Source organism: Cupressus sempervirens, chromosome 3 (assembly GCF_028749045.1).
Source record: "Cupressus sempervirens isolate cs-2001-9-10 chromosome 3, ASM2874904v1, whole genome shotgun sequence".
Taxonomy (NCBI): domain Eukaryota; kingdom Viridiplantae; phylum Streptophyta; class Pinopsida; order Cupressales; family Cupressaceae; genus Cupressus; species Cupressus sempervirens.
In genome coordinates, this window is record NC_143120.1 from 893,652,005 (window position 1) to 893,666,820 (window position 14,816).

A 14,816-nucleotide genomic window follows, 5' to 3' on the forward strand; every position below is an offset into this window, starting at 1 on the left:
TTGAAACCTTCCAATTTTTATCATTAAAAGTAACTACACAACCCTCATCACAGAGTTGCCCTACTGAAATTAAATTTCTACTTTGTTTTGGAACATGTCTTACCTCATGTAGTAGCCAATGATTCCCATTCTGCAACTTAATCTTAATTTTTTCCTTTCCAACAATCTGACAGGGTTCATTATCCCCCAAATAAACAAGCCCAAAATCCCCTTGGACATAATCAATGAAATAACCTCTATGAGGTGTAGCATGAAAAGAAGCACCAGAATCTAAAACCCATGAATCATCAACACTCTCTAAAGACAGAAGCAAAGCATCCTCTTCGGATTTGTTACTTACCACATTTGCCTCTTTGTCTCCATCTGATTTATCTCCTTCATTTTTCTTTCGAGTCCAGCAATCTTTCTTTTTGTGCCCTAGTTTCCCACAGTACCAGCAATCATTTGGTCCTCTCGATTGAGACCTCCTCCCCTTTGACTTTCCTCTTGATTTCCCATGATTTCCAGAGTTACTTCCTCTTTCAGTCGTTCTGCCCCTGCTTTGTGTATTTAAAGCACTTCCTGATGTAGATTCACCTGAGGATTTTCTACGAGTTTCCTCACTTAAAATAACACCGATCACATCATCATATTTTAGGGTACTAGATCCAGGAATAGAATTACTCACCACCATTACCAAGCCATTCCAGCTTTCAGGCAAAGAACACAAAATCAAGAGAGCCCTAATTTCTTTATCAAAATTGATACCCATAGAAGATAATTGACTAGTAATAGTATTAAACTCATTTAAATGATCTGCAACAGATCCACCTTCTGCCATTTTCATATTAAATAAACGCTTCATGAGAAATACCTTATTTGAAGCGGAGGGCTTTTCATACAGTGTCGCTAGGGTTTTCATCAAATCTTCTATCGTCTTTGCTTTTGTAATATTAAATGCCACCGATGGTGCCAAGAATAACTGAATGCTTCCAAGTGCCTTTCTGTCCAAAAGATCCCATTCAGCCTCTGACATAGTTCCCTGATTCTTGGCTTTTCCTTCCAACGGCTTCCACAAATCCTTCTGATATAAATAGTCTTCCATTTGCATCTTCCATAACTGGAAGTTCTGCCCATTAAACCTATCAACCCTCAGCTTACCATCATCTGCCATTGCTCCCACTCAACCGTGAGACTCCCACTTAATCGTGAGACTTTCCTGCAGAGGATAACTGAGAAACAACTAGGCTCTGATACCACTTGTTAGGATAAACCACGGACAGAAATAAAAAAGTACATGCAAATATAACCAATAACAGAAAATAATAGAACACACAGAAATGAACACAAGGCACCAAGATTTAACGTGGTTCACCCAATCCCTGGGCTACGTCCACCAAACAGCAAGTCCGATCTTATTACAATTCAGTGATTACAGCCTGATTACAATCCGTAATCCCTTACAGCTCAATACCGCCGCAAGAACCAATTTCGTATCACCACATATCAAAAATACCCAACCCTAAGCCCTTTTTATACAAGTATTAAACCGCTTTAGGGTTATAACATGTCAGCCATATGTACTTTCCTGATCAGTCACCACAATCTAACAATCTCCCACTTGGGGACTGATCAGGCTCCACACTAAACAACAAAGATTGGATGAGGATGAGATTTATACTTGGATAGAGTTCATTGCAAAGGAGAAATTTTAGCATCGGATACTTGTTCTAGCTATGTGTTGGAGGAAGAGGAAAAAATCTGTCAACAGTAGCTACTTCATTTTGTGAATCCATATTCATAAAATTTTTTCTATTATGGGAGTTAGATGCAGGAGCATCATGCATCAGCAAAAAAAATGTGGAAGATTTCTATGTTGGTTTTCTTGTCCCTGTTGAGGTGGAAGCTTGTGGTGAAGATGAAGATGGTCCTATATCTTTCTTTTGACATCAAAGTGTGGGACACACTTTTCTATCTACCAAGGGAGTCTGATGCAAGAGCATCTTGCTTGGGAAAATTAAATTATTAGAAAAAAAAAGAAAAAAAAAAAAAGGAAAAATTTTTAAAAAAAAAATTGTGGAGGAGAGAGAAAGTGACGAAAATAGAAAGAAAAATAATAAATTATAAAATAAGGGAAAAAGGAGAAAAGAGGAATTTCTATTTTCGAGGTGCATGGGTGGCATAAATCGGAAAATAACAAAAATAGTTGTTATTCCATTAATCGAGGTGTGTAGGTGGCAATTTAGAAGTTTGTAGAAAGCTCCTTAAATCATGCATTTAATATTTGTTGGGTGCTTAGTTGTATTTGGGTGGGAATTTAATATTTATTTAAAGGTAGTTGTATTTACCTTTTATCCCACATTGCTTATGTTTGTAATGTCTTGGGTTAGAAGTGCCTATTTAAGCAAGGCTTATTATCATTTGTAATCAAGTTCAAGAAATGGAAGCTCTTCTAAAGGAAGTTGGAGAAATAGAAGCTCTTCAAGTGAAGCTCTTCAAGTAGAAGCTCTTCGGATGTAATTTCTTGTAGAAGTTCTTAGAGAGAAAATATCTCTTATATTGTAAGAATTTGGAGTCCTTTCATTTGGAGGATATTATAATGAATTTCAAGTATTAATGGATGATGCTTTATGAAGCATTTTGTCATCTCTCTTGTCTCCATCTTGTTGTGATCTTGGTTGTGAGTTGGTAAGGGTGGTGTGGCCCTTCATCAGTGGTATCAGAGCAGGTTTTCTTGAGTGTGTAGACAGAGCGCCGACTATGAGGCAGTTTGCACCAGGACTGTGTGGTTGTGAGTTTGAGTTAAGAAGATGCCTCCATGAAGAGAGCATGGTGGAAGGGACAGAGCTATTAATCCTAAGGAGGTTAGAGCCCTCCAAAGGTAGGTACAAGCATTGTAGGAGGAGCTTCGTAGAGGAACAATTGTGGCCGCAGGTGATGAAAGTGAAGATGACAACAAAGAAGACAAAATTGGACCAGAAGGGGAAGTTTTGAATTATGCAGAGGAAAAGATTTTTAGGGCCATTACTAAGTTTGGGAAAAGACCCACAATTGAAATGGGTGTATTTTTAGGAAATCTAAAACCAGATGAGTTAATTGATTGGATCAATGAACTAGAAGAATACTTTGAGTATGAGGATATCAGGGACTCAGATATAGTTAAGTTTGCAAAGGCCAAACTGAAAGGCCATGCCAAAATCTGGTGGCAAGAGGTCCAATTGGAAAGAAATAGAAGAGGAAAGGAAAAGATCACAAGATGGGATCGGATGGTGGACAAATTGAAGAAGCAATTGATTCTTGTGGACTACGAGCTTGATTTGTTTAAGAAGATGCATGGGTTAAAGCAAGCAGGAAGATCAGTCCAAGAATATACAGAGGAATTTTACCGACTCTTGATTAGAGTGGGGCATGTAGAAGAAAAGAAGGAGAAGGTTGCTCATTATATCAGTGGGTTGCGACCTAGCATCCAGGAGGAATTAAGTCTGGTAAGAATGACCAATGTTGAAGAGGCATACCAATTTTCCCTACGAGTTGAAGAGAAGCTAAATAAAAGGTTTGAAGGAAGACAAAGAGGACACGGTCAAGGAGGAAGGGGAAGCGGTAGATCGTCTGGAGGCCGCAATGAAACCCAAAAGAAAAAATGAAGATGTGGGCACTAGCAGGAACCAGAGGAATGAGGGTTTCAACTGCTCCCATGATCAAGACTTTGGAAATCAGAGAGGAAGAGGTAGAGGATGTGGACAAGGAAGAGGAGGCTTCTGTGGTACCTATTTCCATTGCAATGAAGAAGGTCATCGTGCCTTTGAATGCCCTCAACAACAAGGAAGGACAAATAGGAGAGCTAAGGGCCAAGCTAGGGTTGCTCATGTGGATGAGGATGCACAATGATCACATTTAGAGGATGTAGAAAGAGGAGAGACCTTGGTAAATGAAAGAGTCCTACTAAGTGGTGAGATTGAATTAGGACAACGGAGGAGTTTGTTTCATACCAGATGTAAGTGTGAGAATAAATGTTGTGATGTGATCATTGATGGTGGTAGCACTGATAACTTGGTATCAGAAGAGATGGTCTCTAAGCTGAAGCTCAAGAGGGAGAAACATCCCCAGCCCTATTGGATTGCCTGGATAAAAGATGATCATAAGGTCCTGGTAAGTGAACAATGTTTAGTGAAATTTAAAATTGGGAGTTACCATGATGAAGTTCTCTATGATGTTATTTTGATGGATGTTTGCCATCTATTGTTGGGTAGACCATGGCAGTTTGATAGACATGTAGTACATGATGGGCATGCAAACACATACTCTCTAACAAAGGATGGAGTTTGCTACAAATTGAAGCCCATGAAAAAGGAAGGTGAAAAGGTATGTAGCAATGCTAGGATTTGTCTTGTTAATGGAGGGATTTTTTTAGATGGCATGAAACATTAGCATATGTGTTATGCTTTGATTCTTAGGAAAGATAAAGAAGGTAGTAGTGAAATACCACTTGAAGTTTTAGATTTACTAGGGGAATTTGGAGATATTATCTCTGATAATGTTAGAGATGGATTGCCACCAGTAAGGCAAATCAGTCATCAGATAGATCTGATTCTAGGAGCTAGTTTGCCTAACAAGGCTGCTCACAGGATGACTCTTGCTGAAACAGAGGAGCTAAATAGACAGGTTCAGGAGCTGTTGAGGAAGGGCTTGATTCGAGAGAGCCTGAGTCCATGTGCAGTACTTGCAATACTCACACCAAAGAAGGATGGAGAGTGGAGGATGTGTACAAATTCTTGAGCTATAAATAGGATAACCATCAAGTACCAGTTTCCTTTGCCAAGGATGCATGATCTTATGGATTGCTTGAGTGGAACTCAATACTTCACAAAGATAGATCTCAAGAGTGGCTATCATCAGATATGGATTCGTGAAGGAGATGAGTGGAAAATAGCCTTCAAGACCAAGGAGGGTCTTTATGAGTGGTTAGTCATGCCCTTTGGATTGACGAACACCCCAAGCACCTTCATGCAGCTCATGAATGAGGTACTTAAGAAGTTCTTGGGAAAATTTGTTATTGTTTATTTGGATGATATTTTAATTTTCAACAAGACTTTGGAAGAACATTTACTACATAATCGTAGTGTCCTTGAAAGGCTAAGGGAAGAGAAACTATTAATTAATCTAAAGAAGTGTATCTTTGCAAAAAGGCCGTTAGTCTATTTGGGGTTTGTTATATCACCTGAAGGTCTCAAAATGGATCCAGAGAAGGTAAAAACCATCTTGGAATGGCCTACTCCAAGGTTTGCTACTGAGGTAAGATCATTTCATGGTCTTGTTAGTTTTTACAGGAAGTTTATTAAGAATTTTAGTGACATATGTGCACCCCTAACTGATACAATAAGAGGGGATAGAAAAGAGTTCAAATGGACTGCAGCAGCTACGAGAAGTTTTGAATTGCTAAAGAAGAAGGTAACAGAACAACCTATGTTGGCACTTCCAGATTTTAGAAAGGTTTTCCAAGTGGATTGTGATGCCAGCGGCAGCACTATTAGGGCTGTATTAAGCCAAGAAGGTAAGCCTATTGCATATTTTAGTGAAAAATTGAATGATGCACAGAAGAAGTATTCTGTTTATGATCAAGAGTTCTATGCAATAGTTCAAGCCTTAAAGAAATGGAGGCATTATTTATTTCCAAAAGAATTTGTTTTGTATACTGGTCATCAGGCATTATAGTACCTAAATAGCCAAGGTAAATTGAATCAGAGGTATATGAAGTGGGTAGAGTTCTTGCAGAGTTATACATTTGTGTTGAAGCATAGAAGTGAAAAATCTAACAGGGTTGCAGATGCACTAAGTAGGAGATAGTTGTTGCTTACAGTTATGCAAGTTGAAGTAGTTGGGGTTGATGAGCTCAAGAAATTGTACCCCGAGGATTCTGATTTTGCTGAAGCATGGAAAGCTTGTAAAGAACCTGTTGCTGTAGATAGAACCAAGTGGTTAGACTATTTGATTCAGGATGGCATGTTGTTCAAGGGTAGTCAATTGTGCATTCCAAGGAGTTCCATGAGGGAAAATCTAATTAAGGAGAAACACAGTGGAGAGATTGCAGGACATTTTGGTCAAGATAAGACCATTTACATTCTTAGAGAACATTATTTTTGGCCTCAAATTTCACTAGATGTGAAGAATTTTGTACAGAGTTGCCAAGTTTGTTAAGTTGCCAAGGGATTTAGTCACAATACTGGCCTATATCAGCCATTGCATGTTCCATCAAGGCCATGGGAGGACATAAGTATGGATTGTGTTCTTGGATTGCTAAGGACACAAAGGGGTAATGACTCAGTATTCATGGTGGTTGATAGGTTCTCCAAAATGGCACATTTCATTCCATGCCACAAAACTCATGATACTGTCCATATTGCAGAATTGTTTTTCAAAGAGGTGGTAAGACTACATGGCCTTCCAAAGAGTATAGTTTCTAATAGAGATACTAAATTTGTGGGGTATTTCTGGAGGACATTGTGGAAAAAGTTGAGAACAGACTTGAAATTCAGTTCCATGCATCACCCACAAACTGACGGCCAAACAGAAGTGGTAAACAGAAGTCTGGGCAATTTGCTGAGATGTTTAGTTGGGGATAAACCCAAGGGATGGGATTTGATTCTACCACAAGTAGAGTTTTCTTACAATAACTCTATAAATAGGAGTACTGGAAAATCACCATTCCAAATTGTAAAAGGGAATAGCCCAAGGACTGCACTAGAATTGAGGAAGATAGAACAAGGGGAGAGGACAAGTGTTGAAGCTGAAGAATTTGCTAAACATATCAAGCGTCTACATGAGGAGGTTCAAGCACACATTACCAAGATGAATCAAGAGTATAAAGCTAGGGCTGATCAAAGGAGAAGACATAAAGAATTCCAAGTAGGGGATCTAGTCATGGTGCACTTACGAAAAGAAAGACTTCCAGCCGGTACTTACAACAAGCTGAAAATGAAGAAATTTGGCCCCTGCAAAATTTTGAAGAAACATGACTCAAGAAATGCATATGAGGTGGAGCTGCTAGATGGTATTCACATTTTTGATGAAGGGCCACACCACCCTTACCAACTCACAACCAAGATCACAACAAGATCGAGACAAGAGAGATGACAAAATGCTTCATAAAGCATCATCCATTAATACTTGAAATTCATTATAATATCCTCCAAATGAAAGGACTCCAAATTCTTACAATATAAGAGATATTTTCTCTCTAAGAGCTTCTACAAGAATTTACATCCGAAGAGCTTCTACTTGAAGAGCTTCTATTTCTCCAACTTCTTTTAGAAGAGCTTCCATTTCTTGAACTTGATTACAAATGATAATAAGCCTTGCTTAAATAGGCACTTCTAACCCAAGACATTTCAAACAAAAGCAATGTGGGATAAAAGGTAAATACAACTACCTTTAAATAAATATTAAATTCCCACCCAAATACAACTAAGCACCCAACAAATATTAAATGCATGATTTAAAGAACTTTCCACAAACTTCTAAATTGCCACCTACACACCTCGATTAATGGAATAACAACTATTCTTGTTATTTTTCTATTTATGCCACCCATGCACCTCGAAAATAGAAATTCCTCTTTTCTCCTTTTTCCCTTATTTTATTTTTTATTATTTTTCCTTATATTTTCCTCACTTTCTCTCTCTTCCACAATTTTTTTTTTTTCCTTTTTTTTTTTTTCTATTTTTGTTTTTCTAATAATTTAATTTTTCCAAGCAAGATGCTGCTGCATCAGACTCCCTTGGTAGATAGAAAAGTGTGTCCCACACTTTGATGTCAAAAGAAAGATATAGAACCATCTTCATCTTCACCACAAGCTTCCACCTCAATAGGGACAAGAAAACTAACATACAAATCTTCCACATTTTTTTTACTGATGCATGATGCTCCTGCATCTAACTCCCATGGTAGGAAAAATTTTGTGAATATGGATTCACAAAATGAAGTAGCCACTGTTGACATATTTTTTCCTCTTCCTCCAACACATAGCTGGAACAAGTATCCGATGCTGAAATTTCTCCTTTGCAATGAACTCTATCCAAGTATAAATCTCATCCTCATCCAATCTTGTTGAATTAATCACACCTGTAATAAACCTAGCAACACCATACCAATCTTCCTTTGCATACCATACATCACGAACAAGATCCTCATGCAAACCATCATTAATATCTTTTAAACTCATATCAAAGACAACATCCCATGATTCATAAGAATTTACCTGTTTGACATCTTCATCTTTGCTTGCCTCCTTTATGTCATCAACAATGCACGTAGCTACTCCACTTGCTTGATCTCCAACTACGACACTATACTCTTTCTCCATTGTTTTAGTCTTCCAATCACCTTCATCTACTTTTGGCATAAAAATCTAGTTATCTTCATGCTCTTCCTCTTCTCTTTCATCTTCTTCATCATCCCAATTTGTTGCCATTTTTCCACTAGCTTTCTACACAGATTCATCACCACGCTTGTCATCATCCTTCTTGTCATCAAAAAACTCTGATAAAGATCCTTCACCGGTTGTTTGATTATTTTCTATCCTGGGCTCTTGAAAGCATCTACATGAGGAGGTTCAAGCACACATTACCAAGATGAATCAAGAGTATAAAGCTAGGACTGATCAAAGGAGAAGACATAAGGAATTCCAAGTAGGGGATCTAGTCATGGTGCACTTACGAAAAGAAAGATTTCCAGCCAGTACTTACAACAAGTTAAAAATGAAGAAATTTGGCCCTTGCAAAATTTTGAAGAAACATGACTCAGGAAATGCATATAAGGTGGAGCTGCTAGATGGTATTCACATTTCTCCCATTTTCAATATTGCAGATTTAACAGAGTATCATGATGATGGTGCAGATGAGGAGCTAGTGTTAGAGCCATGTCCAATTCCTACTTCTAAGAAGGAGGAGATAGAAGACATTCTAGATTATCATGTGGCTAGGAGTACTAGAAACAGATAGTATGAAGAGTATTTGGTCAAATGAAAAGGATGATCGATTGAGGACTCAACTTGGATTTCAGCAGCTGAGGTTTCCCATTTGGAATTTCCTCTACCATTCATAAAGTGACAGAGTCACTTTTCAATCTACCCTGGGTGTCTGATGCAAGAGCATCCAAAGGTATAAGGGCAATCCTGTGTCACCCAAAAAAAAGTACTTAGACTTAGTTTTTGTTTCATGTGTTTTCATTTTTGGACACCCATTTGGGTCAAATAAAGGTTTCAACTCTCACAGTTCCACTATCAGTGTGCTAAAAAATCTTGAAAAAATAGGAGCATGTAATTGGGCTATCATTTTGCTAAACTAGAAGGTGTGAATTGGCCAGATGAATGTAATTGTGATTTAGAGCATTCCAAAAAAAGAATCAGGTCAAAAGGCCCCACGATTTGAAAGTTATTGCAGTTTTTTGGGTTTTGGAGACCTCCTAAGAATGCTTCAAAGTTAGGTTAAGGGCATTAAATGACCTCAAAAAGGGCTAAAAAATGGGGGATGAGTGAAGCTAGTCCATAGGGCTATAGAGCACTTTGAGAGCTTTGCAAAAATGTAAACGGTTCATCAATTGGAGCTACGGTTCAAAAGTTATGCCTCTCAGAAGTTTGGCTACCGTTTCTAGATTCTTCTAGATTTGCGTCGACTTCTAACGCAGCTTTTGGAACCTTCTATTTGGTCGGTGAATGCCTACTAGCACTTTCTAGAATGTACTCATAGTCCTTAACCCTCTGGGGTCTATTTAAGGAGATTTCTGGCATTGTAAAAGGCAGATCGGAGTGGAGTTTGAGAGGAGGTACTAAAAGGAGAAATTATCTCCACATTTATGCTATTGTAAGCCCTTAGGGCATGTTTTAAAGTTTATTTTCTCTGTACTGAATGTACTAGCTTATTTTTTAGTTAATACAATTTCCCTTTTCTGTTGTGTCCATTCTATTCTTGGGTTGTGTCCCCATCAAGACTTTAAGTGGTATTTCACTACTACCTTCTTTATCTTTCCTAGGAATCAAAGCATAGCACATATGCTGATGTTTCATGCCATCTAATAACTTCCCTCCATCAACAAGACAAATCCTAGCACTGCTATATACCTTTTCACCTTCCTTTTTCATGGGCTTCAATTTGTGGCAAACTCCATCCTTTGTTAGAGAGTATGTGTTTGCATGCCCATCATGTACTGCATGTCTATCAAACTTCCATGGTCTACCCAACAATAGAGGGCAAACATCCATCAGAATAACATCATAGAGAACTTCATCATGGTAACTCCCAATTTTGAATTTCACTAAACATTTTTCACTTACCAGGACCTTATGATCATCTTTTACCCAAGCAATCTGATAAGGCTGGGGATGTTTCTCCCTCTTGAGCTTTAGCTTAGAGACCATCTCTTCTGATATCAAGTTATCAGTGCTACCACCATCAATGATCACGTCACAACATTTATCCTCACACTTGCATTTGGTATGGAACAAACTCCTCCATTGTCCTGGTTCAATCTCACCACTTAGTAGGACTCTTTCATTTACCAAGGTCTCTCCTCTTTCTACATCCTCTGAATGTGATGATTCTGCATCCTCATCCACATGAGCAACCCTAGGTTGGCCCTCAGCTCTCCTATCTATCCTTCCTTGTCATTGAGGGCATTCAAAGGCATGATGACCTTCTTCATTGCAATGGAAATAGGTACCACGAAAGCCTTCTCTTCCTTATCCATGTCCTCTACCTCTTCCTCTCTAATTTCCAAAGTCTTGATCATGAGAGCGGTTGAAACCCTCATTCCTTTGGTTCTTGCTAGTACCCACATCTTCATTTTTCTTTTGGGTCTCATTGCAGCCTCTAGATGATCTACGGCTTCCCCTTCCTCCTTGACCGTGCCCTCTTTGTCTTCCTTCAAACCTTTTATTCAGCTTCTCTTCAACTCATAGGGAAAACGGGTATGCCTCTTCAATGCTTGTCATTCTTACTAGACTTAATTCCTTCAGGATGCTAGGTCACAACCCACTGATATAACGAGCAACCTTCTCCTTATTTTCTTCTGCATGCCCCACTCTAATCAAGAGTCAGTGAAATTCCTCTGTATATTCTTGGACTGATCTTCCTACTTGCTTTAACCCATGCATCTTCTTAAACAAATCAAGCTCGTAGTCCACAGGAATGAACTGCTTCTTCAATTTGTCCACCATGCGATCCCATCTTGTGATCTTTTCCTTTCCTCTTCTGTTTCTTTCCAATTGGACCTCTTGCCACCAAATTTTGGCATGGCCTTTCAGTTTGGCCTTTGCAAACTTAACCCTATCTGGGTCTCTGATATCTTCATACTCAAAGTATTCTTCCAGTTCATTGATCCAATCGATCAACTCATCTTGTTTTAGATTTCCTAAAAATACACCCACTTCAATTGTGGGTCTTTTCCCAAACTTAGTAATGACCCTAAAAAGCCTTTCCTCTGCATGATTCAAAACTTCCCCGTCAAATTCCCCTTCTGGTCCAATTTCATCTTCTTCGTTGTCATCTTCACTTTCATCACCTACACCCACAATTGTTCCTCTACGAAGCTCCTCCTGCAATGCTTGTACCTACCTTTGGAGGGCTCTAACCTCCTCAGGATTAATAGCTCTAGCCCTTTCGCCACACTCTCTTCGTGGAGGCATCTTCTTAACTCAAACCCACAACCACACAGTCCTAGTGCAAACTGCCTCACAGTCGGTGCTCTGTCTACACACTCAGGAAAACCTACTCTGATACCACCCCAAATACAACTAAACACCCAACAAATATTAAATACATGATTCAAGGAACTTTCCACAAGATTCTAAATTGCCACCTACACACCTCGATTAATGGAATAACAACTATTTTTATTATTTTTCTATTTATGCCACCCATGCACCTTGAAAATAGAAATTCCTCTTTTCTCCATTTTTCCTATTTTCAAATTTTTTTTTATTTTTTTTCTATTTTCATAACTTTCTCTCTCCTCCACATTTTTTTTTTCTCTTTTTTTTTTCCTCCTTTTTTTTTTTTTTTGCTGATGCATGATGCTCCTGCATCTGACTCTCATGGTAGGAAAAATTTTGTGAATATGGATTCACAAAATGAAGTAACCACTGTTGACATATTTTTTTTCTCCTTTCTCCAACACATAGCTGGAACAAGTATCCAATGCTGAAATTTTTCCTTTGCAATGAACTCTATCCAAGTATAAATCTCATCCTCATCCAATATTGTTGAATTAATCACACCTGTAATAAATCAAGCAACACCATACCAATCTTCATTTGCATACCATACATCACGAACAAGATCCTCATGTAAACCATCATTAATATCTTTTAAACTCGTATCAAAGACAACATCCCATGATTCATAAGAATTTACCTGTTTGACATCTTCATCTTTGCTTGCCTCTTTTATGTCGTCAACAATGCACCTAACTACTCCACTGCTTGATCTCCATCTAAGGTACTATACTCTTCCTCCATTGTTTTAGTCTTCCAATCACCTTCATCTACTTTTGGCATACAAATCTGGTTATCTTCATGCTCTTCCTCTTCTCTTTCATCTTCTTCATCATCCCAATATGTTACCATTTGTCCACCAACTTTCTGCACAGATTCATCATCATCAGATGATTTAAAAAATTTATTGAAATCATATTTTTCTGCTGTTAGTTAGGATAACAAAAGTAGTGTTTTGGATGATGAAGAGACTGCAACATCATTTGGTAATCCTCACATAACATTTGAATCATCTAGTGGTGATGAATCTGTGTAGAAAGCTGGTGGATAAATGGTAACAGATTGGGATGATGAAGAAGATGAAAGAGAAGAGGAAGAGCATGAAGATAACTAGATTTGTATGCCAAAAGTAGATGAAGGTGATTGGAAGACTAAAACAATGGAGGAAGAGTATAGTACCTTAGATAGAGATCAAGCAAGTGGAGTAGTTAGGTGCATTGTTGATGACATAAAAGAGGCAAGCAAAGATGAAGATGTCAAACAAGTAAATTCTTATGAATCATGGGATGTTGTCTTTGATATGAGTTTAAAAGATATTAATGATGGTTTGCATGAGGATCTTGTTCGTGATGTATGGTATGCAAAGGAAGATTGGTATGTTGTTGTTGGATTTATTACAGGTGTGATTAATTCAACAAGATTGGATGAGGATAAGATTTATACTTGGATAGAGTTCATTGTAAAGGAGAAATTTCAGCATCGGATACTTGTTCCAGCTATGTGTTGGAGGAAGAGGAAAAAAAATATATCAACAGTGGCTACTTCATTTTGTGAATCCATATTCACAAAATTTTTCCTACCATGAGAGTCAGATGCAGAAGCATCATGCATCAGCAAAAAAAAAAAAAAAGGAGAAGAAAAAAAGAGAAAAAAAATAAATTAAAAAAATAAAAATAAATAAATAAATAAAATTTTGGAGGAGAGAGAAAGTGACGAAAATAGAAAGAAAATAATAAAAAATTTGAAAATATGAAAAATGGAGAAAAGAAGAATTTCTATTTTCAAGGTGCATGGGTGGCATAAATAGAAAAATAATAAAAATAGTTGTTATTCGATTAATCGAGGTGTGTAGGTGGCAATTTAGAAGCTTGTGGAAAGTTTTTTGAATCATGTATTTAATATTTGTTGGGTGCTTAGTTGTATTTGGGGTGGGAATTTAATATTTATTTAAAGGTAGTTGTGTTTACCTTTTATCCCACATTGGTTGTGTTTGTAATGTCTTGGGTTAGAAGTGCCTATTTAAGAAAGGCCTATTATCATTTGTAATCAAGTTCGAAAATAGAAGCTCTTCGTATGTAATCTCTTGTAAGAAAGCTTGAGAAGTAGAAGTTTGGGAAGTAGAAGCTCTTAGTGAGGAATCTCTCTTATATTGTAAGAGTTTGGAGTTCTTCCATGTGGAGAATATTGTAATGAATTTCAAATATTAATGGATGCTTTATGAAGCATTTTGTCATCTCTCTATCTCCATATTGTTGCATTTTGGGTTGTGAGTTGGTACGGGTGGTGTGGCCTGTCATCAGTGGAAATACTAATTGTATGTGTATTTTTATTTTATATAATTTAATTTTTAAATTTATTTATTTTAAAATAATAATAATAATTTATTAATTTTAAAATTAAATAAATATTATCTATTTAGTTATAAAGTGAATGTTAGTATTAGTGATTTTTTAAGTCTAATTAAACTCTTAGTTGCATATAAATAATTTAATATTTATTAATGCAAGAGGGAGATTAATAAGTAAATATTTATAATTTTATTATGTTTTAGGAGAAGTTGTGATAATGTTCACTTTGTAATCATTTAGTTAATAACTATTTGACTTTATGAGAGAAATTATAAATAATTAAATTAAATTAATAATTTTATCCTAGTCGCATTATGAATTGAAGGAAAAGTAAATGTTAATATTAGATTTAAATAGAAGTGATATTAATATTTTAGAAATTAAAATTAATATCAATATTTAAATATAATAATATACATTTATGTTATTAATTAAATCATTTATGATTTAAGATTATTTATATCAATAACACGATAATATTGCATGATATTTTATATGCACAAAAAGATTGGATATTTAAATACCTATTGTTTTATATAAGTATATTAACATAACAATTCATATTAATATGCATATTTTTATCTTATTTTTAAACACATCCTTAGGACCCAAACTAAACAAGAGAAATTGGTGGAATTAAATCATGTGGTTGAAACTATGTGTTTTCTAATATTCTACTTATAGTCTTGTGATATTTATTTTCTTGATAGTTTTTCTTTGTGGGT